The 13,907-nt window shown below is 37.9% G+C and overlaps 1 protein-coding gene across 3 annotated transcripts in view; it reads left to right on the top strand.

The window, feature by feature from the left end:
* Window positions 1-13,907, top strand: part of LOC109432921 (uncharacterized) — a 527,049-nt gene that overhangs the window by 242,431 nt on the left and 270,711 nt on the right. The window contains exon 1 of one of the 3 annotated variants that reach the window (XM_062845150.1): window positions 11,197-11,337. The exons of the other annotated variants lie outside the window; for them this stretch is intronic. The gene's annotated coding sequence lies outside the window, so the exon portion shown is untranslated. Of the gene's footprint in view, window positions 1-11,196; window positions 11,338-13,907 lie in introns of those variants that run through there. 3 annotated transcript variants of the gene reach the window in all.

The raw sequence follows: 13,907 nt of genomic DNA, 5'->3' as shown, positions 1-13,907 counted from the left end.
TCAGTATTGTGTTGTTCTTTGCTGAGTATTGTGTTGTTCTTTACAGAGAAGAACATTAATCAAAACAATTAGATGATCGGTATTGAACCACAAAACCCCCACAACAATTGGTGAGATCTTTCCAATATTATTTATTTATAAATAATTCTATTTCAGTATATTTAACTGCATATAAGTTGAAAATTCGCTATTTTCAACATCCTTTCATCTATTGGAAGATGCTTCAGTTCTGGGCTCTTTCTAAGTTGATGAAGGAATTTATAAATGCTTGCAAGGACTTGGCCAGGTGTGTGGAGTTGAGTGAATCTATGACATTGAAGATAGTAGCGACATCAGCAATGTCAATGGAAATATTCAACTTTGCAACTCCATCCAAGATTTGTGCAAGTATTCATGCTATGCTATGCTATGCTATGCTATGCTAAGAATTGATCCAGTGGTAGTTTATGGAGAAATTCCCTTCAAAATTTCTGAATATTTTCTAAAGACTATTGAGAAAAATATCTGAAGGATTTTTTTTTACGAAATCACTGGAAATTGTTCGAAGGAGAAATTTTTGGAAGAAAAAAATGTTCGATGCTCTCGAGAGGAATTAAAAACAAAAACCTGGAGACATTCCTGTGGGGAATACCCAAACAATAACTCATGGAGAAGTTTCTTTAGAAGCCCTTAAAGAGACTTTTGGAAACTCGGTTGAATTAATTCTAGAGAATTCCTAGTCGGTAAATCTGCTAAAAATGCAAAAGCAATTTCTAAAAAAAAACATACTCTGAAGAATTTGTTAGAGTGCTTCCGGAGAAATTTATGGTAAATTTCTGAATGTAACTAATGGGAAAATTTCTAAAGCAAGCCATGGAGAAACACATAAAACATTTTGTAAAATGTCGTGTGAGGAACGTAGCAGAAATCCCTTTTGGAATTTTAAGAGAATTTGTAGAAGAATTAAAAAAAAAATCTGAAAAATTCATCAAATTTTCATTTTGATTTATGATAAATTTCACGAGTACATCTTTGTAGTTGTGGTTGCCAGATAAAATACTGTAGAAAACCGTGGAGAGATTGTAAGAAAAATCTCTGGAAATGTTTTTGGAGGTATTCCTGCCGATTCTTCTTCTTCTTCTTTATGGCTCTACGTCCTCACTGGGACTAATCCTGCATTGCTTAAACTTAGTGTTCTTGGAGCACTTCCACAGTTATTAATTGAAGGGCATTCTTTGCCTGCCATTGCATGAATTTGTATATTGTTAGGCAAGTACAATGATACACTATGCCCAGGGAGTCGAGAAAAGCTTCCCGACTGGAACGGGAATCGAACCCACCGTCTTCGGATTGGTGATCCATAGCCTTAACCACTAGGCTAACTGGAGACCCCAATTCCTGCCGATTATTTTATTTAAATTCCCAGAAAGGTTCATAAAGAAAAATACCTGGTGAATCTGAAATTTGTGAAATTATTATGTCTTCTTAAAAGTCTCATGGGACGAATTCTTGTGAAATTCGAAGATGGAACTCATGCGACCTTTAGCTGATTAAAGGTTCTGTAAAGGCTGTATTAAGGCGTAATACGCACATAATCAGTAATCAATTAAATTTATTGTCCAAAATTCCTTCTGCAAAATGTCTAAAATTCCTTTTGGAAGTTGTCCAAACTTCCTTCTGTGAGTTATCCAAAATTCCTTCTGAAATTTGTTCAAACTTTATTCTGGAAGTTTTCCAAACTTCCTTCAGGAAGTTGTCCAAACTTCCTTCTGGAAGTTGTCCAAACTACATCTGGAAGTTGTCCAAACTTCCTTCTCGAAGTTGTCCGATATTCCACCTGGAAACTGTCCAAACTTCCTTCTGAAGGTTATCCAAACTTCCTTTTGGAAGTTTCCAAAACTTCCTTCTGAAAGCTGTCCGAACTTCCTCCTGGAAGTTGTCCAAACTTCCTTCTGGAAGTTGTCTAAACATTCTTCTGGAAGTTCTCTAAACATTCTTCTGGAAGTTCCCTAAACTTCCTTCTGGAAGTTGTCTAAACTTCCTTCTGGAAGTTGTCTAAACTTCCTTCTGGAAGTTGTCCATACTTTCTTCTGGAATTTGTCCGATATTCCACCTGGAAGTTGTCCAAACTTCATCCTGGAAGTTGTTTAAACTTCCTTCTGGAAGTTGTCCAAAATTTCTTCTAGAAATTGTCCAAACTTCCTTCTGGAAGTAGCCCAAACTTTCTTCTGGAAGTAGTCCAAACTTCCTTCTGGAAGTTGTCCCAACTTTCTTCTGGAAGTTGTCCAAACATTCTTCTGGAAGTTGTCCTAACTTCCTTCTGGAACTTATCCAAAATTCCTTCTGGAAGCTGTCCAAACTTCCTCCTGGAAGTTGTTCAAACTTCCTCCTGGAAATTGCCAAGACTTCGTTCTGGAAGTTGTCCAAACTTCCTCCTGGAAGTTGTCTAAACTTCCTTCTGGAAGTTTCCTAGATTTTCTTGTGGAAATTGTCGAAACTTCCTTCTGGAAGTTGTCTAAATTGTGCAAAAATAAAGTAAGTAAAACTTGACAAAAATACATTAAAAAGACTGACAGTTAATTATTTGTAGCTAGAATATCGAATGACGGTTGAAAGATTGAAAAATCTACATGACGAAAAAACGACCAAAAACTCGGTAATGTGTTAATTAGTTATAAAGTGTCTTGTAAAACGAAACTAATTGTAATGTTCCGAATAAATACAGATTCCTTGAAAAAGATCCGATACGGATCGAAACGTCGGAGTAAGAGAACATAAGGTGTTTTTGATCTCACAATCGGACTGAAAAGCCAAGAAATTCTCCTAAGAATACACCAAGAACAGTCGTAGTCCATCAACAAAAATAAAAATAAATACACTTTCGTTAGTCCATTTTTATCACAAGCCGCTTCTATTTCCAGAGGAGATGTTTTGGAATGTTTAAACTAATCAGTGGGAAAACTGGAAATTGAACACGAACCTCCTGATTTATAGTCACTCACCTTAGCACCTATACCACACATAATTGTATATGTATGCTCGAAAACAAGCGAATTACTTGTTGTGTCTGAATAGTCAAGAACATAAGTTGAACTAAGGTTGTATTAAGGCTGAACAAGCGATGTTGACTTCACAAGAACATGCTAGTTCCAGCTGTCAAAAAAAATTTGATTAAAGGCTGAACAATAGATGATTCATTTCGCATGTTGTTGTATGCTTTCAAGCTGGTTACACAGGTGAAGAATATTCTATTCAATTTGATATTCAACCATCTATGTATTGCTGATTCAAGAGGTTGAACAAGCCATTATGCAGACCAATATTCAGCTATCATTGTGTTCAGCCATTGACACCATTAATCAGCCACCGTTCAGCTAATATTCTCACTGTTCAGCATTCATTGTTACTTGCGAAGAAATAACTCAATACAAATTTGTAGTAAAATCTGATTTTCTGAAATCCCTTGAGAAATACCAGAAGATACTCCAGAAGGATTTTCTAAAAGAAAACCTGAAATAATTACTAAGCCTGCTTCAGGACAAAATTGCAGAGAAATACCTGGAAAAATGTACAGGGAATTCCTTGTAAAAGTCTTTAAAACGCTCTGAAAAAAATGGATATTTAAAAATTTCTTAAAAAATCTCTGTAGAAGTGGTAGAAGTGTAGTATATTACTTGGTGGAAGAATTTCAAAAAAACAAATCATTGAGAAATTTCTTGAAGAAGGCTGCTCACGGAATTTCCGGACAAAATGCAAAGCATGGTTCCTGGAAAAATAGTTGATTTATTTTTTTTTTAGATATATATGGAAGAACTTTTGAAAAAAAATCAGGGAGGTATTTCTGGAGAAATCCTTTGAGAAATTTCTGTAACTTTTTCAGAAGATAATTCTGGAAGAATTCGTTAAGGAATGTTCTAAAGATGTCTTCTGTGATTTTTTTGAAACATTTTTTCCAGTTATTTACGAAGAGAAGTTAAAAAGATGTTGTTAAAAGTGACCGAGTCAAATGCAGTAGATCTCTTTAAATGTAATTATTCGAACAAGTGAGGAATTTTTAGAGATATTTCTAAAGAATCTAATGGAAGGATTTCTGGATAAATTTCTGGAGAAATGCATCAGAGAATTTCTACAGAAATTAAAAAAAATCTTGAGAAATTTATGGAGGAGTTTCCTGAGTAATTACCGAGGATATCTGCAGAGAGATTCTTAAAAGAATTTCTTCTTGCAGCTAGAGAAATTGTTGGATAAACATAGGGGAATTTTTTGAAGAGATGTTTAGATGATTTTGTGGAGTAATAAAAAACGGCGAAAGTTCGTAGAGATTCTTTTAGAAACTTGCTTGAGAAATCTGTAGAGATTTCCAAATTTTAATTAAAAAAAACTGTGGACGAATTTTTGAAAAAAAAAATTGTAGGAGAATAGAAAAATGATCTATGAGTTATTTAAGGAAAAATTGGGGGAGCAATTCATGAGAAAATCTCTGGAGCAATCAGTGAAGAAATACTTTCAGTAATTTCTGAAAATGTCTTGTGAGAAACCTTTTTTTCTTGTTCTGATTTATTGATAAATTTTGCGAGAAATTCTTGACAACATCTTGGTGCTAAAAACAATCTTTGAAGGAGTCTCTGAACTGAACCCTTAAATTTCGACGAAAGCTATGAAGAATTTGTTGGAAAAATCATGAAAGAATCTTTATGGATTATTTTATAGGAACCACCGAAAATACTCAGAATAAATCCCCTAACAAACAATATAATATAACCCAAGAAGGTCAACCTGGGAATACATGTGAATATATAGAAGTACCTAGAGAAAATTCTTAAAAAAAAAACTCTCTGATATTTCCCTAAAACAATATCAAGAAGAGTTGCTGGGAAATTTCTGTGAAAATTTGTAAAATATCCCAGGAGACATTACTTCAGAAAGCCTCAAGCATTATTTATGAGGAAATTTACCAAAGAAATTCTTGGAGATATTTCCGCAAAACTCTTTTAAGGAACTTCCAGTGACCGGAGGAGTTTTAGTTAGTTCTGGCGAAATCTCTGGACTAATTTGTGGAGAAACCATCTCAGGAATGTATATGTCTTTGTTTAAGTCTCATTGGATAAATAATGCGAAAATTCCGGGATGACTTTCATGAGGAAAACCTTGGCTGGATGGATGAGTTAGATGAGTTTTCTGAGACATTTAGAAAAAAATGTTAAAAAAACACTGGACGTATTTCAAACATATGCACTGAGAAATTATTAGAAAGATTTCGAAAGGATTTTTTTTTTAATACAACTATGTTGCTTAATCTTAATATGTGCTAACTCGCAGCGATCTATACGAGCCTTCAGAGAATATTGTGGAGCAACCCCTGAAATAAAAAATGGAGAAATCCTTGTAGAAGTTTTTAATGGTATCCTTAAAAAAGCATTGGAAAAATTTCTGGAAGCATATCTGCAAAAACTACTGGACAAATATCTACTGAAACTTCTTGAGAAACCTATGCAGGAGTTTTCAGAATCCCACTAGGAAAATGTCTGAAAAATACATTGAAGAATTTCTTGAAAAATCTCAGCAGGTATTCCTGAAGACTTTTTCAAGGATTCTGTGGAGAAATTGAAATATTGAGTTATTGGAAAGAAATTGGATGTTTTAAGGAGAAATACGTGGGAGAACTTTCATAGAAATCCGTGGATATGCTTCTCGGGAAGTCCTTTGAGCCATTTTTGGATTTTTTTTCTGTAGGTCATTCTGGAAGAATCCTTGTGGGAATTTCTGAAAAAGTCCTCTGGAAGGTTTTCTCAAGTATTACAGGAGGTATTCATAAAGGAATTCCTAAAGAATATATCGGATGTTTCTGAGACAAATGGAGATGCATTCTTTATATGTGATCCTAAAACATTGAGTAACTTCTGGAGGAATATTTGCAAGAAATTTGGATCAAATCGCTGACACATTAGTGGTGGCATTTCTTAAGAAATTGATTGAAGGTTCTATAGAAAAATTTGTAGGGAAAATTTCAGAGAAGTTCCTACGTCAATTTATCATGAAACTCCTACAGCAGTTTTTAGAGTAATTTCTGGGGAAGTCTCCAGAGCAATTTTTGGATGAATTTCCATAAAAAATTCCTGGAAACAGAAATTTTTAGATAAATATGAAGAGAAATTGTTGAATGGATTCCCTGAAAATGTTTAAGAGTAATTCCAAAAAAAAAGTTTTGAGAAATTCGAGGAATATTTCAGAAAAAAAAATCCACATAAATTTCTGGTAGATTTTCCAGTGGAATTTATGGAGGAATTTCCGAAGAAGTATCGTAGAGGAAGACATAAATTTCCTGAGAAATATCTGAGTTAGTTTAAAAAAAAGTTACAGCATGGATTTAAAAAGAAATTACTGAAGTAATTTCTAAAGAATTTCCTGAAGAAATGGGCGAATAAATTTCTAGAGGCATTCTCAGAGAATATCTAGAGAGCTTTCCATAGTAATTTCTGGTTAAAACTCCAGATACATTCTTGGAGGAATTGCCTAAAAAAATCCCAAAAGAATTTTCAGATACATTCCTGTTTAAGTTTCCTACGAAATTCCTGGAGAAGTTCCCAGAGAAATTCCTGGCATAATTCCTAGAGAAATCCCTTTCAAAGATATCTCTAGATGAATTTGGAGAAAAATTATTAGAGGTATTGCAATAAGAAATCCTAGTAAAATTTTTGGAAAAAAATTTGGAAGAATTCCCAGATAATTTCTTGGATAAGTTGTCAAAAACAAATCTAGAAGGACAGAGAAATTCTCTCGTAAGTTTCCAAAGCAATCCTGGAGGATTTTTCAGTGGTTTTTTCCCTAAAAATTCCTGATGAAATTTTCAGAGATATTGTTTAAGAGAAATTTAAAAAAAAAAACAAGACAACTTTCAGAACTTCCAGTTGTCCAAACTTCCACAACTTGCAGAAGGAAGTTTATACAACTTCCAGAAGGAAGTTTAGACAACTTCCACAAGTAAGTTTAGACAACTTCCAGAAGGAAGTTTGGAGAACTTCCAGAAGGAAGTTAAAACAACTTTTAGAAGGAAGTTTAGACTGCTTCCAGAAGGAAGTTTCGACAAGTTCCAGAGGAAAGTTTTGACAGCTTCCAGGAAAAAGTTTGAACAACCTCCAGGAGGAAGTTTGGACAACTTCCAGAAGGAAGATTGGACAACTTCCAGGAGGAAGTTTAGGCAACTTCCAGAAGGAAGATTGGTAAACTTCCCGAAGCAAGTTTGGACAACTTCCCGAAGGAAGTTTGGACAACTTCCAGAAGGAAGTTTGGACAACTTCCAGAAGGAAGTTTGGACAACTTCCAGAAGGAATTTTGAACAACTTCCAGAAGGAAATTTGAACAACTTCCAGAAGGAAGTTTGGACAACTTCCAGAAGGAAGTTTGAACAAATTCCAGAAGGAAGTTTGGACAAATTCCAGAAGGAAGTTTGGACACACACTCAGTTGAGCTCGGCTAATTTCCATTCTTTTGCCGAGATTCGCACAGCCAAGTACTCAGAAATCGCATTTTAACTGAGATATCAGCAAAAATTTTAGTTTATTCATAGCAGCACCCATGGGTACCGCTGGCAATAAACATTAAACGTCAAGCGTTTAGCCGAGATTTCAGCAGATGAACTTTAACCGAGATTTGCACAGCCGATCTCGGCATTCTGTTTTAAGTGTGAAAATTCCAGAAGGAAGTTTGGACAAATTTCAGAAGGAAATTTGGACAACTTCCAGAAGGATGTTTGGACAACTTCCAGAAGGAAGTTTGGACAACTTTCAGAAGGAAGTTTGAACAACTTCCAGGAGGAAAATTGGACAACTTCCAGAAGGAAGTTTGGACAACTTTTACAAGGAAGTTTGGGCAACTTCCAGAAGGAAGTTTGGACATTTTCTGGAAGGAAGTTTACAGCTTCCAGAAGAACCTTTGGACTACTTCCAAAAGGAAGTTTGGACAACTTTCAGAAGGAAATTTGGACAACTTATAGAAGGAACTTCCAGATGGAAGTTTGGATAACTTCCAGAAGGAAGTTTGGATAACTTCCAGAATAAAGTTTGAACAAATTTCAGAAGGATTTTTGGACAACTGCCAGAAGGAAGTTTGGAAAACTCACAGAAGGAAGTTTGGACAACTTCTGGAAGGAAATTTGGACAACTCCCAGAAGCAAGTATAGACAACTTACAGAAGGAAGTTTGGACAACTTCTAGAATGAAACTTGAACAACTTTAGAAGGAAGTTTGGACAACTCCTAGAAGCAAGTTTAGACAACTTCCAGAAGCAAGTTTAGACAAATTCCAGAAGGAAAATTGGACAAATTCCAGAACGAAGTTTGGACAAATTCCAGAAGGAAGTTTGGACAAATTCCAGAAGGAAGCTTGGACATTTTCTGAAAGTTTACAGCTTCCAGAAGAACCTTTGGATTACTTCCAAAAGGAAGTTTGGACAAATTTCAGAAGGAAATTTGGACAACTTCTAGAAGGAACTTCCCGATGGAAATTTGGACAACTTTCAGAAGGAAGTTTGGACAACTTCCAGAATAAAGTTTGAACAAATTTCAGAAGGATTTTTGGACAACTGCCAGAAGGAAGTTTGGACAACTCACAGAAGGAAGTTTGGACAACTTCCAGAAGGAAGTTTGGACAAATTTCAAGAGGAATTTCGGACAAATTTCTGGAGAATGCTTGGACAATTTCCACAAGGATGTTTAGACAACTTCCAGGAGTTTTAACACTTTCCAGGACATTGTGTGGACAACTTCCAAATCGATGAGGAGGTTTGGTCATTTTCACTACAATTTCTCAGCTTGAGCTAAGTTTCTGGTCCTAAAGTAGAGCACAGTTTTATCATTATGTCAGAGACATTCCTGTTTATGTTTCCTATGAAATTCCTGGAGAAGTTCTCAGAGAAATTTTTGGCATAATTCCTAGAGAAACCCCATTCCAAGATATCTCTAGATGAATTTGGAGAACAATTATTGGAGTTATTGTAATATGAAATCCTAGTAAAATTTTTGGAAAAAAATTTGGAAGAATTTCCAGGTAATTTCTTGGATAAGTTGTCAAAAACAAATCTAGAAGAACAGAGCAATTCTCGCTCAAGTATCCAAAGCAATCCTGGAGGATTTTTCAAAGGTTTTTCCCTAAAAATTCCTGATAAAATTTCCAGAGATATTAGATAAATTTAAAAAAAACAATCGTTGAGGAACTTTTAAAGAAATTTCTGGATTAACTTTTAGATAATTTGTTGAAAGAATTTGCCAAAAAAATCCTGAAGGAATTTAGAGATACTCGTTTAAGTTTTCAGGGAAATTCCTGAAGCATTTCCCAGTGAAATTTCCAGTATGATATCCAGAGAAATTCTTGAAGAAATTTATATTTCTAAGGAAATTCTTATAAGAAATTTAATAAGTAATCCAAGTTAAATTTTCAGAGAAATTTCTAGAATTTCCAGATTATTTTTTGGATGAATTTTCAAAAAAAATGTAATAATTATAAGAAAATCTCCCTTTTGAGTTTCTAAAAAAATGGAGCATATTTCAGAGAAATTCTCGAAATTACTTCCGGAGAATGCCTGAAAGAACTTCCAAAGAAATTTATAAATAAATTTCTTGAAGGATTTCGAACAAGAAACGCTAATGAAATTTTCCCTTTTTGTTTTGGAAGAATTTCCGAAAAAATTCATGGATGTGTTTAAAAAAGGAATAAAAAATTCTGGAGGATTTTTTAAGTACTTTTTTAAGGAATTCACAGAAAAGTTTCCAGAGGGATTTCCAAAAAAAAAAATACAGAGAAATTCCTGAAAGAATTTAGAAACCCAAATGGAATTGCCAGATAAATTTCTGGGGGAATTTTCAGTTAATTTCCTGCAGGGGTGTGCAGTGATATTCCTGGAGAAAGAAGCCAGATGGACCTCTTCCACTACCATAATGGCAAAAGCCGATGATTATCAACCTATTTTTATAAACCCATATCCCCAATTACTCATCATTCGCATTCAATGTACCAGCCACCAACACATCAAGCGGTCCTCATTCTTGAAATCGCCCCGTTTAAATGGCAATTCATGGCATTAAACCGATTCCATCGAAACTCAATCAATAACTGTGGTGTAAAGCAAACAAAGCTCACCCCTTCCGAGAAAATCCTCAAATGGATCCAGCATAATTATGATAACTGACTGGCTTTCCACCTCCGCCCCCCACCATTCAAACGAGTGAAAATTCAACACCGTGGTTTTCGGGGGGTAAATATTTGCCGAACGTGTTTGTATACATTTTCCCGAAATGCATTAATCCAGCTCGCTCGTCGTTGATACTGAACTGATGAACCTCCTGCCTTCGATCGACCTACACGCGAATCACTAATCCCTCTACTAATGCTTTTTCTCTCTTTTTTTGCTCTGTAGATACTAACCATACTAACAACCAGTAGTTAACAATCGTGACAAATAATAACCATACATTACCGGGAAACTCTCAGTGTAGACTCAATGTGTTCATTCTTTACGATGACTCCAACCACCGGTTCACGTGGTGACCTCCGGTCGGGCCCAAGGTCCGCCGGCCGCCAGCTGTAAGCCCCAACTCGTGCGACCGAGAGACAATCCCCAACGAACGGTGGCAGGTCCCGAGACCGTCCCACCGAACCCCCGGACCGGCGTGTCCTAAGCTATGCAGTTTATGACGCTGAACTCGCTACTCATGTTCGACATAGTGTTTATCTTTTTCCTCTTCCTGGTGGGCGTGACGTGTCTGGTGTACTACCTGCCGCCGCCAGCCCTCAGCTCGATCCGTAAGGCTCCCAACGGTGGTTCGCAAACGGTGACCACCACCTGTGGAACGACGACGACCTGCACCGGCGAAACGGTGCGCTTCCGGCGGTACAGCGTCGGTTCGCTGCTCAGTGCCAGCGACGTGGCCGTGGGGAACCACCGGTTTCACAGCCCGCTGACCGCGGACGAGGACCTGGTTGCCAACTGCGGCGACCTGGAAGAGATCTTAAGTCTGAGAGGATCGCCGATCCTGGTGGCAACGGGTCCACCGCCGCCTCCACCGGCGCCGTTCTGTTCGTGCTGTTGCGTCGAGCATCATCAGCAACGGGAGCTGCAGCTGCTACAGCAACACCTGATCGAGAATCCGCACGATCTGGCACCACTGGTGCAGGTGGTGGAGGGGGAGTCTGGCGTGGGGGCAGTGTCGTCGGCAGCGGTGGCTACGGCCATTGACGGCGTGGACTACGTACAGATCGAGATCGAGAGGACGTCGGCCAGCGATCCGGTGCCGCCCTGTTGCTACGTTCGGGCCAAGGACGTAGACGTGCGGGAGTGTCACGGGCCGATTCATGATGTGTAGAGGTAAGTGGAGGGGTTGATGGTTATTGGGGTTTTAGGGAGTAATTTCCAGGGGTTATTTGGACACATTTCGGGTTAAAGTTTGGACAACTTCCAGGAGCAAGTTTGGACAACTTCCAGGAGGATATGTGGACAACATCCAGGAGGAAGTTTCGTCAACTTCCAGGAGGAAGTTTGCACAACTTCCAGGTAGAGGTGGAAGTTGTCCAATTCCAGATAGAATTTTAAACAACTTCCAGGAGGAAGTTTGGACAACTTCCAGGAGAAAGTTTGGACAACCTCCAGGAGGAAGTTTCGACAGCTTCCAGAAGAAAATTTGAACAACCTCCAGGAGAAAGATTGGACAACTTTCAGAAGGAAGTTTGAACATCTTTCAGAAGAAAATCTGGACAGCATCCAGGAGGAAGTTTGGATAACTTCCAGAAGGAAAATTAGACAACTTCCAGAAAGAAGTTTAAAAAACTTCCAGAAGAAAGTTTGGACAACTTCCAGGAGGAAGTTTGGGCAACTTCCAGGAGGAAGTTTGGGCAACTTCCAGGAGGAAGTTTGGGCACCTTCCAGGAGGAAGTTTGGACAATTTCCAGGAGGAAGTTTGGACAACTTCCAGAAGGAAGTTTGGACAACTTCCAGAAGGAAGTTTGGAAAACTTCCAGAAGGAAGTTTGGAAAACTTCCAGAAGGAAGTTTGGAAAACTTTCAGAAGGAAGTTTGGAAAACTTCCAGAAGAAAGTTTGGAAAACTTCCAGAAGGAAGTTTGGAAAACTTCCAGAAGGAAGTTTGGAAAACTTCCAGAAGGAAGTTTGGAAAACTTCCAGAAGGAAGTTTGGAAAACTTCCAGAAGGAAGTTTGTACAACTTCCAGGAGGAAGTTTGTACAACTTCCAGGAGGAAGTTTGTACAACTTCCAGGAGGAAGTTTCGACAACTTTCAGGAGGAAGTTTGGAATACTTCCAGGAGGAAGTTTGGACAACTTCCAGGAGGAGGTTTCGACAATTTCCAGAAGAAAGATTGGACAACTTCTAGAAGGAAGTTTCTACAACTTCCAGAAGAAAGTTTGGACAAATTCTAGGAGGGAAATTGGACAACTTCCAGAAAGAAGTTTAGGAAACTTCCACTTCCAGAAGGAAGCTTTGAAAACTTCCAGAAGGAAGTTCGGAAAACTTCTAGAATGAAGTTTGGACAACTTCCAGGAGGAAAATTAGACAATTTCCAGAAAGAAGTTAAGAAAACTTCCAGAAGAAAGTTTGGACAACTTCCAGGAGGAAGTTTGGGCAACTTCCAGGAGGAAGTTTGGACAATTTCCAGGAGGAAGTTTGAACAACTTCTTCGTCTTGGCGTAACGTCCTCACTGGGACAAAGCCTGCTTCTCAGCTTAGTGTTCTATGAGCACTTCCACAGTTATTAACTGAGAGCTTCCTCTGCCAATGACCATTTTGCATGTGTATATCGTGTGGCAGGCACGAAGATACTCTATGCCCAAGGAAGTCAAGGAAATTTCCTTTACGAAAAGATCCTGGACCGACCGGGAATCGAACCCGTCACCCTCAGCATGGTCATGCTGAATACCCGTGCGTTTACCGCCTCGGCTATATGAACAACTTCTAGGAGGAAGTTTGGAAAACTTCCAGAAGGAAGTTTGGAAAACTTCCAGAAGGAAGTTTGGAAAACTTCCAGAAGGAAGTTTGGAAAACTTCCAGAAGGAAGTTTGGAAAACTTCCAGAAGGAAGTTTGGAAAACTACCAGAAGGAAGTTTGGAAAACTTCCAAAAGAAAGTTTGGAAAACTTCCAGAAGAAAGTTTGGACAACTTCCAGGAGGAAGTTTGGACAACTTCCAGGAGGAAGTTTCGACAACTTCCAGAAGTAAGTTTGGACAACTTCCAGAAGGAAATTTGGACAACTTCTAGAAGGAAGTTTGGACAACTTCCAAAAGGAAGTTTGTCGAAACTTCCAGAAGGAAGTTTTGGCAACTTTCAGAAGGATGTTCAGACAACTTCCAGGAGAAAGTTTGGAAAACTTCCAGGAGGAAGTTTGGACAACTTCCAGGAGGAAGTTTGGACAACTTCCAAGAGGAAGTTTGGACAACTTCAAGGAGGAAGTTTGGGCCACTTCCAGAAGGAAATTTGGACAACTTCCAAAAGGAAGTTTGGACATCTTCTAGAAGGAAATTTGGACAACATTCATAAAGAAGTTTGGATAACTTTCAAGAACAAGTTTGGACTACTTCCAGATAGAAGTTTGGACAACTTCTAGAAGAAAGTTTGGTCTACTCCAGGTGGAAGTTTGGACATTTAACAATAAGATGATTTAACAAATTCTAGAAGGAAGTTTGGACAACTTCCAGAAGGAAGATTGGACAACTTCCATGAGGAAGTTTGCACAACTTTCAGGAGGAAGTTTGGACAACTTCCAGAAGAAAGTTTGGAAAACTTCCAGAAGGAAGTTTGGAAAACTTCCAGAAGGAAGTTTGGACATCTTTCAGAAGGAAGTTTGGAAAACTTCCAGAAGGAAGTTTGGAAAACTTCCAGAAGGAAGTTTGGAAAACTTCCAGAAGGAAGTTTGTACAACTTCCAGGAGG

The sequence above is a fragment of the Aedes albopictus genome, chromosome 1, assembly GCF_035046485.1.
Source record: "Aedes albopictus strain Foshan chromosome 1, AalbF5, whole genome shotgun sequence".
Classification (NCBI taxonomy): domain Eukaryota; kingdom Metazoa; phylum Arthropoda; class Insecta; order Diptera; family Culicidae; genus Aedes; species Aedes albopictus.
Note: the sequence above shows the minus strand (reverse complement) of the source record. Positions and strands in the feature narration are given on the sequence as shown.